We start from the raw sequence: 13724 nt of genomic DNA, 5'->3' as shown, positions 1-13724 counted from the left end.
TCATAAAACGGCTCTGGGGGGTTAATAAAGGCTTGCGTCTAAAAAGCGGTAACTCCTGCGATGTAGTACACAATGACATGACGTACTACGTGTTATCATGTAGGACATGTCATCCTCCAATCACTCCCATTATAAAGCTTGGAAGGGCCAGAATATTTTTAATATAACTCTGATTGTGTTGGGCTGAAAGAAGACAGTCATATACACCTAGGATGGTTTGAGGGTGAGTAAATGATAGAGCAATTTTCATTTTGGGGTGAACTATCCCGTTAAAGGGTTAGTTCACCCAAAAATGAAAATTCTGTCATTAATTACTCACCCTCATGTCGTTCCACACCCGTAAGACCTTCGTTCATCTTCGGAACACAAATTAAGATATTTGAGGCCTGCATTGCCAGCACGACAATTAACACTTTCAGATGCCCAGAAAGCTACTAAAAACATATCTAAAACAGTTCATGTGACTACGATGGTTCAACCTTAATGTTATGAAGCGACGAGAATACTTTTTGTGCACAAAAAAACAAAATAACGACTTTATTCAACAATATCTAGTGATGGGCGATTTCAAAACACTGCTTCATGAAGCTTTACGAATCTTTTGTTTCGAATCAGTGGTTCGGAGTGCATATCAGACTGCCAAAGTCACACCCCCCAGTGGTGAAGCATTGAAATTTCGAAACACTTATGATGTAACGAAGCCTCGTTTACTGAAATCACATGACTTTGGCAGTTTGATACACGCTTCGAATCACTGATTCGATTCGTAAAGCTTCGAAGCTTCATGAAGCAGTGTTTTGAAATCGCCCATCATTAGATATTGTTGAATAAAGTAGTTATTTTGTTTTTTTGGTGCACAAAAAGTATTCTCGTTGCTTCATGACATTAAGGTTGAACCACTGTACTCACATGAACTGTTTTAAATATGTCTTTTGAAAGTGTTTATTGTCTTGCTGGCAATGCAGGCCTCACTGAGCAATCGGGTTTCATCAAAAATATCTTAATTTGTGTTCCGAAGATGAACGAAGGTCTTACGGGTGTGGAACGACATGAGGGTGAGTAAATAATAACAGAATTTTCGTTTTTGGGTGAACTGACCCTTTAAGCTCTGAGTATTAGGCGCATTTTAACATTGAATAAATTGCACACTTCAATGGTTACAATGCAAAAACTGATTTATTTTTTAACACTGCAAAAGATTTTAAGACATTTTCAAAGATTGTGTCATATATAATATTAAATACATATTAAAGGTATTTTGTCTTGCTGCACTGGCAACTGCAGCAAAACACTGGATTTCACAGCACTCATGATGTTTGTTCCCTTAATCTTTTGAGAAGAGCAGGAGGAACCCAGTCAGTCGTTAACTAAATAAGCGAATACAAATCTTTCAATCTGCTTGCTACTCTTGCAGCCAGATGTTTGAAGACTGCATAGCGACACAGGTCACAAACGGACACATGTCATTTGCCATAACATGTGATCTTTCTTTCTCATTCTTTTACTCTCGTCTTTCTCATTCAGTGAACAATTGCCATCTGGGAGTGGTGTAACATCCTGTGAAGGATTCTGAAAAGTCATATAGATTTTAGTCTGAAATGTACAAGTCACTCATTTCTGAAAGAAAGCATTATCCTTATAACATTTCAGCAAAACACTGGACATGACTGCAGTGGCCTATCAATGTAATTTGATGTCAGAGTGCTTTGTCAATCAATCAGTTTATAGTGCACAAGACAAGCTAGGACGTCACTCTTATGGCATTCTGGCCAAGAATGCTGTCGTAAGCTGGCCATACTTTTGGGAAAGACTTGTGTGTCTGAGAGAGATCATCTGGTTTTATTGTAATCCATTGTCAGCATTCTGTTACCCAAGAATAGAGATTGCTCTGTTGTATTAATCTGAGATGACGTCCAGTGCAATCTGATGAATTGCTTTTGAGTTTTATTTCAGGTAAACAGTGATGACATGGACTCTGCTGTTAGAGTATGATAAAGTCAAACCATAAAACACAAAACAAAGTCAATCATTTTGACTGTTGTCCAGTGGAATAGACATTATTATAAATAAATATACTTCACTCAAAATTTATTGAGATCTATGATTAAATACAAATGACAAATTGTTATTAAAGGTGCCCTAGATTCAAAATTTGAATTTACCTCGGCATAGTTGAATAACAAGAGTTCAGTACATGGAAAAGACATACATTGAGTTTCAAACTCCATTGCTTTCTCTTTCTTATGTAAATCTCATTTGTTTAAAAGACTTCCGGAAAACACGTGGATCTCAACATAACACAGACTGTTACGTAACAGTCGGGGTGTACGCCCCAATATTTGCATATGCCAGCCCATGTTCCCAACATTATGAAAGGCATTAGACAAGGGCAGCCAGTAACGTCTGGATCTGCACAGGTGAATCAACAGACTAGGTAAGCAAGAACAACAGCGAAAATGGCAGATGGAGCAATAATAACTGACATGATCCATGATAGCATGATATTTTTAGTGATATTTGTAAATTGTCTTTCTAAATGTTTCGTTAACATGTTGCTAATGTGCTGTGGTCTTATCTAGCGAATCGATCGGTCATTTTCGAAAAAAATACAACCATTTATGCTTTATAAACAAAATATCGCCTTGAACGTACTTTCCGCTTCCGCATTCTTCATAATGATTACGCTGAATGTCCTACGGAATTCAAGTTACGGAAAAAAACGAAACTGGCGCCGGCCTCTTTCCATAAGTAGAATAGGGAAGGCGTAGGACATTCAGCGTAATCGTTATGAAGAATGCGGAGGGTGAGTAAATCATGGGGTAATTTTCATTTTATTAAAGTGAACTAATCCTTTTTCTTAGAAAACAAAACAAAAATACTGATGAAGAAAAAGTTTCGTTTGCAGCGTAGGCAGTATTAAGCACTAGAAAAAGCTTGTCATGCTGAATAAATGATGCTCTCACTTCAAAATGATTCATCTTATATCTGGAGCTGTATTTACAGTCGAATGAGAGTTTATTTTGACGCAGATGTGTGCCCTAAGGAAGCTGCGTGTTTTGAGTACATCCACAAGACGTGGAGTGTTTACTGCTTTGATGCGGGTGTTGACTTACTGTGAGTTTATTGCTTCTCTTAATACATTTTGAAAGAGACTACGGGTGTGCCTTTCTTCCATAAAATAACTTAATGTGACTAAGGCTAGTGGTATGATTAACAGTCATATTGAACTGCAGGATAATTCAGTGGCTTATACTTTCTTAGCTGCCAATGGCGTAGTAATCCCTTCCCATAATTCAGCCTGTAAATTCCTCCTGTGTTGCCAAAAAGGAATGTCTTTCATGAGACACACAAAAGAAGAGCGCCTTTAAAAAAAAATGACATAAATCGGGTTTTTATTCTCTTTGAGGCTCTGAAAATGAGGAGTAAACAAACACGGAATGAGAATGCTTGCTACGGGAAGTTGAATATATTTATCCAGCTGAAGGATTCGAATGGGTTGCATATCCCTCTTACTAGCTGTGCATGCCTTGTTTCCAAGATAAAAATGCCTATTACCCTCACTACTGCATGTGCACAAATTAAACCTGAACTTTAAAAGAACCTTTTAAGACCTCATAAACTAAAATCATGTGCATTACCATATATTTTCAGTTAATTATGCGTTAGTGCAACTAAAAAAAGCCTTGACAGAACAGAACAATATTTATTCAGGATGATTCATCCCTGTATTAGAGATTGTTTACACTGGTGTCCATGCAGCTGTTCTGTTGGTGGTGGCGATAAGACTTTTCTCTGCTTTTCGACTGATTTATTAAGAGAGACGTCCCATCAAAGAGGTTGTAAGAGGAACGTTGACGGCTGAGTGTATCTCCGCTATACAAACCATCCTGCAAGGGGGCAACTTTCTTTTTTTTGTTCCTTGCCCATGCTGTCGCCTCAGCCTGTAGGCTCATTAACAACAACAAATTTGTTCTTGACACTAATTACTGCTTCCCAGGAAACTGTGAAGCAAGGCGAATGAAAGGCGGCAATCTACTCATCGCGGAGGCATTACATAATTTAACCTGGGCAAACGAACACAATGCCTTTTGGGTTTTTGTGTGCCTTGTCGAAGAGATGGAGGGCAGGTTAGGTTGTATTTGTCTTTTGTCTTTATTGGCGTGAAAGATGAATGCGGGAGGTACAAACCTCGCTCTTTCCCAATACGATCTCATTTGCATTGCTTTTTATAGCACTTAGGCCACCCTGAGGTATTTGGCATTTACGCATTGTATGCGGTTTGACAGTACATGGCGATCGGCATGCACAGATTTGTTTAGTGGAGTGCAGGCAATCTGCCGCACGCTGCTGAACAGGCCATTGGGCCGAACATGTGACGGCAGAGGAGGATGTTATAACGGATTTGCTTACAGGCTGAAGGAAGAGTTGGAGATAAAGGAAGAGAGTGGGTGGACGGGCAATACTCCTCCCTCTGCACCAGATGTCAAGTGTTAGTGTATTATCAGAGGACAACAGCGCAGCCGGTTCTCCCTTCAAGCAAACGCAATGAGTTAGTAGCGCTCATTCAGTATCATTACCGAACGTGAGGTTTGTTTTTTTCCGACAGACTGGCTTCTGTGAAAATTTCCTTGTCTAGATTTGTCTTGAACACCCAAAGGAGTCGAAATGTCTGCTGAAATGAATTATGAATGCAGGATGACAATAATTGCGACGCATTTTGCTGCCAGGCTGGGCTCTGTGGAAAACTGCATTTGAATGTTGAAAATATGACACTGCAGTATGGCGCTTGTTGTTCCCTGATCAGTATGCAATCCAGAGCTTTATTTGAGAGCTGTTTCATTGAACAAATAAATTGACAATTAATTGCGGTTGAGACAGTGTTAGTGAAGCTACTTTGAAACTGTCGCTCCCGAGCAACAAAAGTAGTTTGCTGCACTACAAGCTAGGCTAACTGGAGTGATGCTAATTATAGTATATAATTATAACAACTGTTCAAAAGTTTGGGGTCAGGAAGATTTTAATGTTAAAATCACTCATTCTCACAAGGCTGACGGTAAAAAAAAAACAATAATATTGTAAAATATTACGATTTTAAAATAACAGTTTTCTATTTCTTGTGATGCAAAGCTGAATTTTCAGCATCATTACTCAACAGTCTTCTTCAGAAATCATTCCGAAATGCTGATTTGGTGCTCAAAAAACATTTTTTATTATTATCAATTTTGAAAACGGTTGTGCTGCTTTATATTTTTGTGGAAACCGTGATACATTTTTCAGGATTTTTTGATTAATAGAAATCACATTTATTTGAAATCTTTTGTAACATTATAAATGTCTTTACTGTCACTTTTGATCAATTTAATGTATTATTGCTGAATAAAAGTATTAATTTCCTCATACTGACCTCAAGCTTTTGAATAATATAGTGTTTAAATACAAAATATCAGATGATAGAATTTATAATTTAAAGCTGCTGTCCGCAATTTTTCCTCTTTGTCGCCATCTCTGTTTGAAACATGCGATTGTAGTCATATGCGGAACAGTTATCTGTACGTGCGTTGTACTTCGGCACAGCTCGTCAGCGCGGATGAATCTAATGCTTGCTGTCAGTCACCACACCAGTGTGAATACTGTATTTCAGAATCACAGACTCTACGTCTTGAAAGTATGACCAATATAAGAATTTTCACTGGAAAATATCATCTGAACAAGTAAGTAACATGTTTGCCACTTTTGTTTTGACCAACTGAGGAAAAAAGCATTAGGCCTACAATAAATCGCACTGCCAGTGATGATTAAATCTAACGATCGCTTAGCTTGAATCATCCCAAACCGTGCAAATTATTATTACTGTTATATTGTTCTCAAATTGTTATTGTTAACAACATCGCACTGCGTGACTGTGTATTTAGTGTGTATTAGCGTTACCTGTAGATTTCAATGTCTGTAGCCACTCCACAGTCCGACGTCTTTTGCTTTTTGTCTACGGGTGAATCTCCAGTTGTCACTGATGATTGTCATTTGGATCTTTCTGGATTACAATCCGCCATCAAAATGATAAGTTTAATTATTTCAGCTGCTGTGAGAACAGGCTATAAATGTGCCGCTACCGGCAGCATCCTCACGTGATAAAACCGATCAGCCTGAACTCCTTCCTTTGTTTACGGACGTGACGTAATGACGCACAGAGGAACTGCTGCATGCTCAAATTTCCCGCGGAAATCCGCCATGTTGCTCTTATTATAAAACATTATTACAAGCATACTGTTGTGAATCGAGACAAGATAATTAGATAGTTTTGAACACTGGCTGGTTATGTACTTGTTCAAAGGTTGATTTTGGATCATTTTTAACCAAAAAAAGTTGCGGACTGCAGCTTTAATCAGAGCTTTATTTTTCTGACACAAAAACAATAAGTGATTTGTTTGCTGCTGCACCACTACTTATTAGCAATAGGCATGTGACGGTATCAAATTTTCATGTTGCGATTAATTGATGAAGCTTTTATATATGGTATTATCACGATATTAAAATAAGTTGCAAAAAAATGTTGTCATAGTTTAACAGGTTTAAGAACTCTTTTTGTAATAAAACAAAAACAACTCTGAATGTTTAAATACAATAATACACTACAAAAAATATATAAAGTGAAATTTTCAAACAGATTAAAATGCAAAAGAATTAGGCTATAAAGAACAACAGATAACACTTTACAATAAGGTCTCTATTTAATGCATTAACTAAGATTGAGCAACAGCTACATATGTTACAAAAAGTTTTATTTTTTGTTAATGTTAGTTTAGAAACACAACTGATCATTGTTAGTTTTATCTCAGGTCCATTAAATAAGTTCTTTTGATTTTAGTAATGTTATTAAACAGTAACTAAGAAATGAACATTAACTAAGAATAATTAATGCTTTATAAGTATTTTTCATTGTCAGTTTGGTAATAATGAATTAACATGTTAACTAATGAAGCCGTATGACTTTAAGTTTTACTGAACAATAACAAATAATCAGAACATTTCTAATCATTAGGGCATGCTGTAGTCCAGATTAAAATATAAAAATGTTTAGGTTTGAAAATAAATATCCTTTTTAATCTTTTTTAATTATTCAGTTTTTGGTGCTGTGATGAACAACACTGAGATTACAAAAAAATTAATGGCTGTTTGAAGCATTTTAAAAACTTGGTAACCGCTGCATGCTGCTGGTTCCATCAGCGCCCTCTGTTGTCAGAGAGTGAACGCACGCTTTCATTCAGCGCGTCTCCTTCACTCGTTCCGCCATGTGCTTCTCATGCATGATGGGATTGTTTACATCTGAGCGCGTGTCCTTTTGACGCAGAATACAGCGGTGTTGTACATTTTATACGAGTGATGGGTAAAGTATTCTTAATTGCATTATAAAAAATTAATAATTGGTAATAAATTATTATTTACGGTATTCTGAAGTGCCCACGATTACAATATCGTGCATATTCATTATCGCGATTTATCGCATTACCGAATATCGGCACAAGTCTAATTAGCAATAAAAGGTCAATGTTTTTTTTGACCCATAAATTTTCACCACATACAGTATCTGACCTTTTATTATTTATCTGAGGTCATGTTTCTTAATTTGAGTGGGGTGCATGACAGACAGTTAAAGACAGTGATTCCTTAAGTCCATAATGTAGTCTGCTTGACTTCCTGGTTAAATTGCAGCACTATTCTGATTTTACAGGTTCCAGATCAGTGTTTTAAAAAGGGCTGTGAAAGTTCGTCTGCAAGAAAACCCCACTCATGTAACCACATTTGTAGAGATCTGAAGATAAGATGGAAACCCAATCTCTAAATGCATGCATGCAACTTCTCACTCAGTGTAAATGGACGGGCTTCATATTTGCCAGGAAACTGCACTGGATGGGCAAAACATTGACATTTCACCCTTTCAGAGTAGCCTAACTAAAAGCATTAGTCGACACTGGTTTCTGTGGACTAGGACACCTAAGAGCGTTCATTATATATAGATGAAGCAGTGGGAAATGTTCTCCAAGTCCTGTGACTTGAAACTATATGCTATATGTCTTTTTGAGAGAGACAGCTGAAATACTAAAGGTGCGTCCCAATCCGCGTACTTATGCACTATTCAATGACGTTTTTAAGTGTAAACAGTGCAAGTAGTGCAGTCACACTGAAAGTTCCAAAAAGAAAAAGTGCACTTTAAATACCCGGATGATGCACTAAATTAACGGAAAAAACAAAGTGTGGAAGGTTGGACACTTCATGCACTCAACTGCCAAAGTGGAGGGGAAGGGAGGATCGGACTCCGTTGTTAAATGACAAAATAACCTTATACAATTCACGCACTACATGGATGAGTGCATAATGCACAAGTGTATAAGTGCATAGTGCGTCATTTGGGACGCAACTTAAGTAAACGCACAGGTTTGGGGCTTGATGTGGGGCTTGACCAAAATATCACTGTATGAGTATTTTAATGGTATTTTTAATAATATAGATTTTATATTTTTGTTTTTATGGGAAATTAGCCCAAAAATATTGTATACATCATATATTAACTAACCATGTGGCAATGGACCAATGTTATATTTAATTTAATAATTATTTTATTTTATTATTTTAGACCAGTTACCAATATCACATTTTATGCTGATTTATAAAAATAAATTAACAATGAAAATAAAAATAATAAATAAATAAATGCTACTAGTGAATTTAGGCATCACAGCGTAATATTGTACGTCATAGAAATTTTTTTATTAATTTTAAGATTTTACTAAGCATTACATTTAACAGCATTATTAAATTATTAGTATATTTAAAAATAAAATATTGAAAAAAAAATAATAATAAAAAACAATTAGCCAAAATATTTAGTATCTAATGAAAAAAATCGTTGTAATATTGTGCATTCCTATAAAGCCTATTTTGATTAAGTACGTGTGAAAGGTACTTTATCATTTGATTATTTTATTTTTTTATATAGAACTTAATGGATGCAAACCAAAAGATAAGACTGCTGATAAATCATAAGACTGGCATTAGTGCAAAAGAAACATTATACAACACTTGAGAAACTCAAAACAGCAGTACATTATAAATATGATTGGTTGAGCATGTTTGAACCATTGTAAAATAGCCAATATACAAACACCAAACAGAGCGAGTAAATCTAAATGAGAATGCCGGGCTTTCCCATGGGAGTGCAGGAAAAAGTCTGCAGGAGTGCTGGAAAAGACCTGATATGCTCATTGTCAGAATCACAGACTCACACTCACACCTGTGAATGATAGAGAGGAGAGAACAAAGAGAACAACTTCACTCATTAGAGCAGACGTGGCTAACGAGAAGACAGATTTCTGCCATATGTTTAGGCTTGGCTTGTGTTGGTATACTGATAAAGAACAGTTCTCCGTCTTGGCCTGGTGTAATGCCTTTATTCAGGCAGACTTTTTAAACTTTATTCTTCCGGACGTCTGCCAATGTCTTACAGTTGGCAGAGACTGTAAATAGAGGAGGAGGAGGTAGATCACTCTTAAAAAAAAATTAATAGGAAGAATCACAACACTCATGCTGTCTTCAAGTCCTCCTGGGAAGTTGCAAGTTTGGAAATCGGAAAATATGACACTTTTATATTCCTCTTTTTCACTTACTGACAAAGACAGGAAGCTTTTTTAGGCCTAATGGAACAAAATGAAGAGCAAATGATGTGCATTAGAGCACCTACTAGAGAGAGCTGTAAATCTGTTGATTTCAAGGAGGAAGAATGCAAAGGTTTGAGAAACTGATGCTCCATGATGCAAAATAAGGAGCTAAAATAAATTTTGCTGCAATGCACTCTGTCTTTAGCATCTGTTTACTGATGAGAATTTCAGGGCAGTTCCAGTTGTGCTTCTTGCTTTCTTTCAAACTGATATGACTCTAAACCATATAAAGACCTCAAAACGTGTCTTGCAAACATAAAGCATTTAACACATCTAAAGGCACCTACATAATAAAAAAGGCTCTGGTGGTGTTTGATAGATAGAAAAGTGAAGAATAAAATCTTTTACAACCACAGAATGACGGAAAATGTAGTTTTGTCAGCTAAATGATATACATTTTCTGTCGTGCTTCAGCACTGTTCATCACATTGTTAATTTTTTTTTATGATTTATCAAATTTTTCTTTTGTCAAATCAACTTCAATAATTAATGTGGTTCAGATAACATAACATTTTTGAGTTTCTGTTGATTAAACCAATCGCCTTCATTGTATTAACAAAATTTTTTAATTTCAATGAACTCAAACTTTTAAGGCAACCAGGTAACTTACTTTTTTAAGTTAAACCAACAATTCTTTTTTTTACAGTGCAGCAGTGCATAAAATGTGCCCAGATTTATTTAGTCAAAGTTATATAGTCAAGTCAGGACCATCTAAACCCTAGAATGTTAGAGGGAAATCGCCAACTGCCTCAAAATAATCAGCTTTCATGTAGTGTACAAATTATGATTAGTTTATATGATTATACAATGCCTTTCAAAGGTTTTTTTAAAGAAATGATACTTTTTTTTTTCATCAAGGATGCATGAGTAAAGACATTTATAATATTACAAAAGATTTGTAATTTCAAATAAATGCTGTTCTTAAGAACTTTCTGTTCATCAAAGAATCCTGCAAAAACTAACATGTTTTCCACAAAAATCTTAAGCAGCACAACTGTTTTCAACATTGATAATAAGAAATTATTTTTTAATATCTGCATATTAGAATTATTTCTGAAAGATCATGTGACAATGAAAACTGGAGCAAAAATAAAATATATATCAGCCTATAACACACTGCATTACAAATCATTATGCAAGTGACATATCAGTAAGATTTCAGTACAATAAACATTCAGATTTTAGTTTTTCTAAGAAAATGTTTGTTTGTTTGTTTATTTATCCATGTCTTTTTAGATAACTGGTATCAATCTCAGACAAAATAATTTGCCAGATCTATGGAAACCCTACTTAGAGGTTATTCCACATTATTAAGCAAGTCACAGTTCTCATGCAATATGGGGAGGAAGAAAGATCTTTCTGAAGATGAAAAGCATGAAATGGTGCAATGTTGTGCAAAAGGCATGAAAACAACTAATATTGTGTGAAACTGAATGGAGATTATCAAATTATCATAAGATTTGTGAGTGATTTAGAACACAGCAGAACTCGGTCAGATAAAGGCTTATTAATGAAAGTTCCTGTCAAAAAAATAATTGTATTAAAAGAGCAGCTATAAAAAAAGCCAGAGTTGAGCAGCAAACAGGTATTTAAACTCCTGGTGTCTCTGGAGTCTCAAGAAGCTCTCCATGCAGGCTGGCAGTTGTGCGTAAAGATGCATTTTAGCCACCACTAACCAAACCTCACAAAGAGAAACATTTACAGTGGGTTTAGAAATACATGAAGACTCATTTTTAAATAGTTTTATTCACTGACTAATGCCGTACTACAATGGATGGTCTAAATGGATGGATTTCTGAATGGTTGGTGAATGGCCACCACATTCCAACAAGACTGTGACATCAGCAAAGAGCTGGCGGGTGATGATTTGGGCTGGAATATTGCAAGATATGTGGAGTTCATAACTGGCCATTTTCAGCTATCGTCTAAAAGGAGGATAGTGCATAGTAAAATACACTATTGTACAATGCACTATGCATTATCTCATGCTGCAAAAAAACACCACGGCAATAAAACCGTTTGAAAATGTATTTTTACACCCACTGTAGATGTTTCTTTTTGTGAGGTTTGGTTTGGAGTGGCTAAAATGCATCTTTATGCACAACTGCCAGCCTGCATGGAGAGCTTCTTGAGACTCCAGAGACACCAGCAGCTTCAAATACCTGTTTGCTGCTCAACACTGGCTTTTTTATAGCTGCCCTTTTAATACAATTAATTTTTTTGACAGGAACTTTCCTTAATAAGCCTTTATCTGACCGAATTCTGCTGTGCTCTAAATCACTCAAAAATCTTATGATAATTCAATAATCTCCATTCAGTTTTCACACAATATTAGTTGTTTTCATGCCTTTTGCACAACATTGTACCATTTCATGCTTTTCATCTTCAGAAAGATCTTTCTTCCTCCCCATATTGCATGAGAACTGTGACTTGCTTAATAATGTGGAACAACCTCTAAGTAGGGTTTCCATAGACCTGGCAAATTATTTTGTCTGAGATTGATACCAGTTATCTAAAAAGACATGGATAAATAAACAAACAAACATTTTCTTAGAAAAATTTAAATCTGAATGTTTATTGTACTGAAATCTTACTGATATGTCACTTGCATAATAATTTGGAACGCAGTGTATGTATATTAGTGCAGTTCTCAATACATATGTTGAATACAATTCTCGTCTATTTTAAACTTGTAGTTACCATGTTTAGCAATTTAATGTGTGCCCCAGCTTATTTAAATAAATAATAATAATAATAATAAGACAGGGTTTGTGGTTGTTCTCTTTGGACATACGGTAGTAATTTTATTTGTTTAAGGTCTTAAAAAAAACCTTGATTTTAAAAACTCTGCAGATATCCTGTCACAAGATTAAATTACATTTTTAAAATACATTAAAACAGAAAACAGTTATTAATTACATTGTAATAATAACTATTTCACTTTTTATTTTGATCAAATAATCTGAAATCAATATGATCAGAGACCTACTGACCCCAGACTTTTGAACGGTACTGTAGAAATATCTAAAAACTGTTGAAAATATCTGAAAAAGTCTCATGTTAGAGTTTGATAAAGCTGAATGTTAATGGAAAATGACTCATAGGAGAGAAGAAGTTGCAGTCAACCTGACAAAATCCAGATTTATCACGCTTTAGTCAGACACAACATCTGATCTTGTAATAATTTTTACTTCCCTGCTCATCATTGTAATATTTTAAGAGCTTGAGGCTGCTGAAGTGTTGATTTGCAGTTAAAAGTTTTAGTTAGGAATATTTACATTGCTAACATCCTGTATAATACTGCTTTGTAGTATGTTTACTCTTGGCACCGCAAAGGTCCAGCCAGTTTCTATTTGTGTACGTGTGTATGTGTGTGAGAGGGTTGCCCTGCCGGCAACACAGCGATCCAAATATGGCTGTTCACTAGCTCACTCCATTTCACCAAACTAGGCTGTCACATGCTCACATAAACATGTGAAAAGTACAGTGTTTATGTACCTCAAATGGAGGCACATGCTCCACTGTGAGCCATGTCTCCGCTGTGCTTATTTATATGTGTGTCTCTCCCACTGTATGTTAGAGGAAAGTCTGTTTTCCTACTAGACTGAGATCTGCTCTGGAACGACATCTAATAGGGTTGCCAAGGTTAAATGTCTGCCGTTCTTGTGACAATTGTTGTCGGACCTCTGATGTCAACACACTCTCCACAAGCATCTGTGGATCTCATCGCCCCTGAGGGTCTGTGAGTGGAGGCATGTCCGATCACATCTTCCTGTTGCAGGTTATGCCACTGTAAGACATTACGCTGCTGCAGTCTCTCCCAGCATGCAGCAACCTTTTTATTGATGTGTTCATGAGAATGGAGTGCATTGGATGGATTGCCCAACTGCAGTTGCATTCCTGCATTCCCAGGACAATCCCCATTGCATGCAATGTGATTATGCCATTGCTATTTGTGTTTCAATGGTGTCATCTTATTACTGAGAAAAAGGAAGGGAGGAATGACACTGC

General features: G+C 36.1%; 2 protein-coding genes across 2 annotated transcripts in view; one reads left to right on the top strand and one right to left on the bottom strand.

Annotated features, from left to right (window-relative positions):
• The window catches only part of trpa1b (transient receptor potential cation channel, subfamily A, member 1b), a 241149-nt gene that overhangs the window by 186640 nt on the left and 40785 nt on the right, over positions 1 to 13724 (bottom strand).
• Positions 1 to 13724, top strand: part of kcnb2b (potassium voltage-gated channel subfamily B member 2b) — a 140207-nt gene that overhangs the window by 91482 nt on the left and 35001 nt on the right. The gene's annotated exons all lie outside the window — the stretch shown is intronic.

Source organism: Megalobrama amblycephala, linkage group LG22 (genome assembly GCF_018812025.1).
Source record: "Megalobrama amblycephala isolate DHTTF-2021 linkage group LG22, ASM1881202v1, whole genome shotgun sequence".
Taxonomy (NCBI): Eukaryota; Metazoa; Chordata; class Actinopteri; order Cypriniformes; family Xenocyprididae; genus Megalobrama; species Megalobrama amblycephala.
Note: the sequence above shows the minus strand (reverse complement) of the source record. Positions and strands in the feature narration are given on the sequence as shown.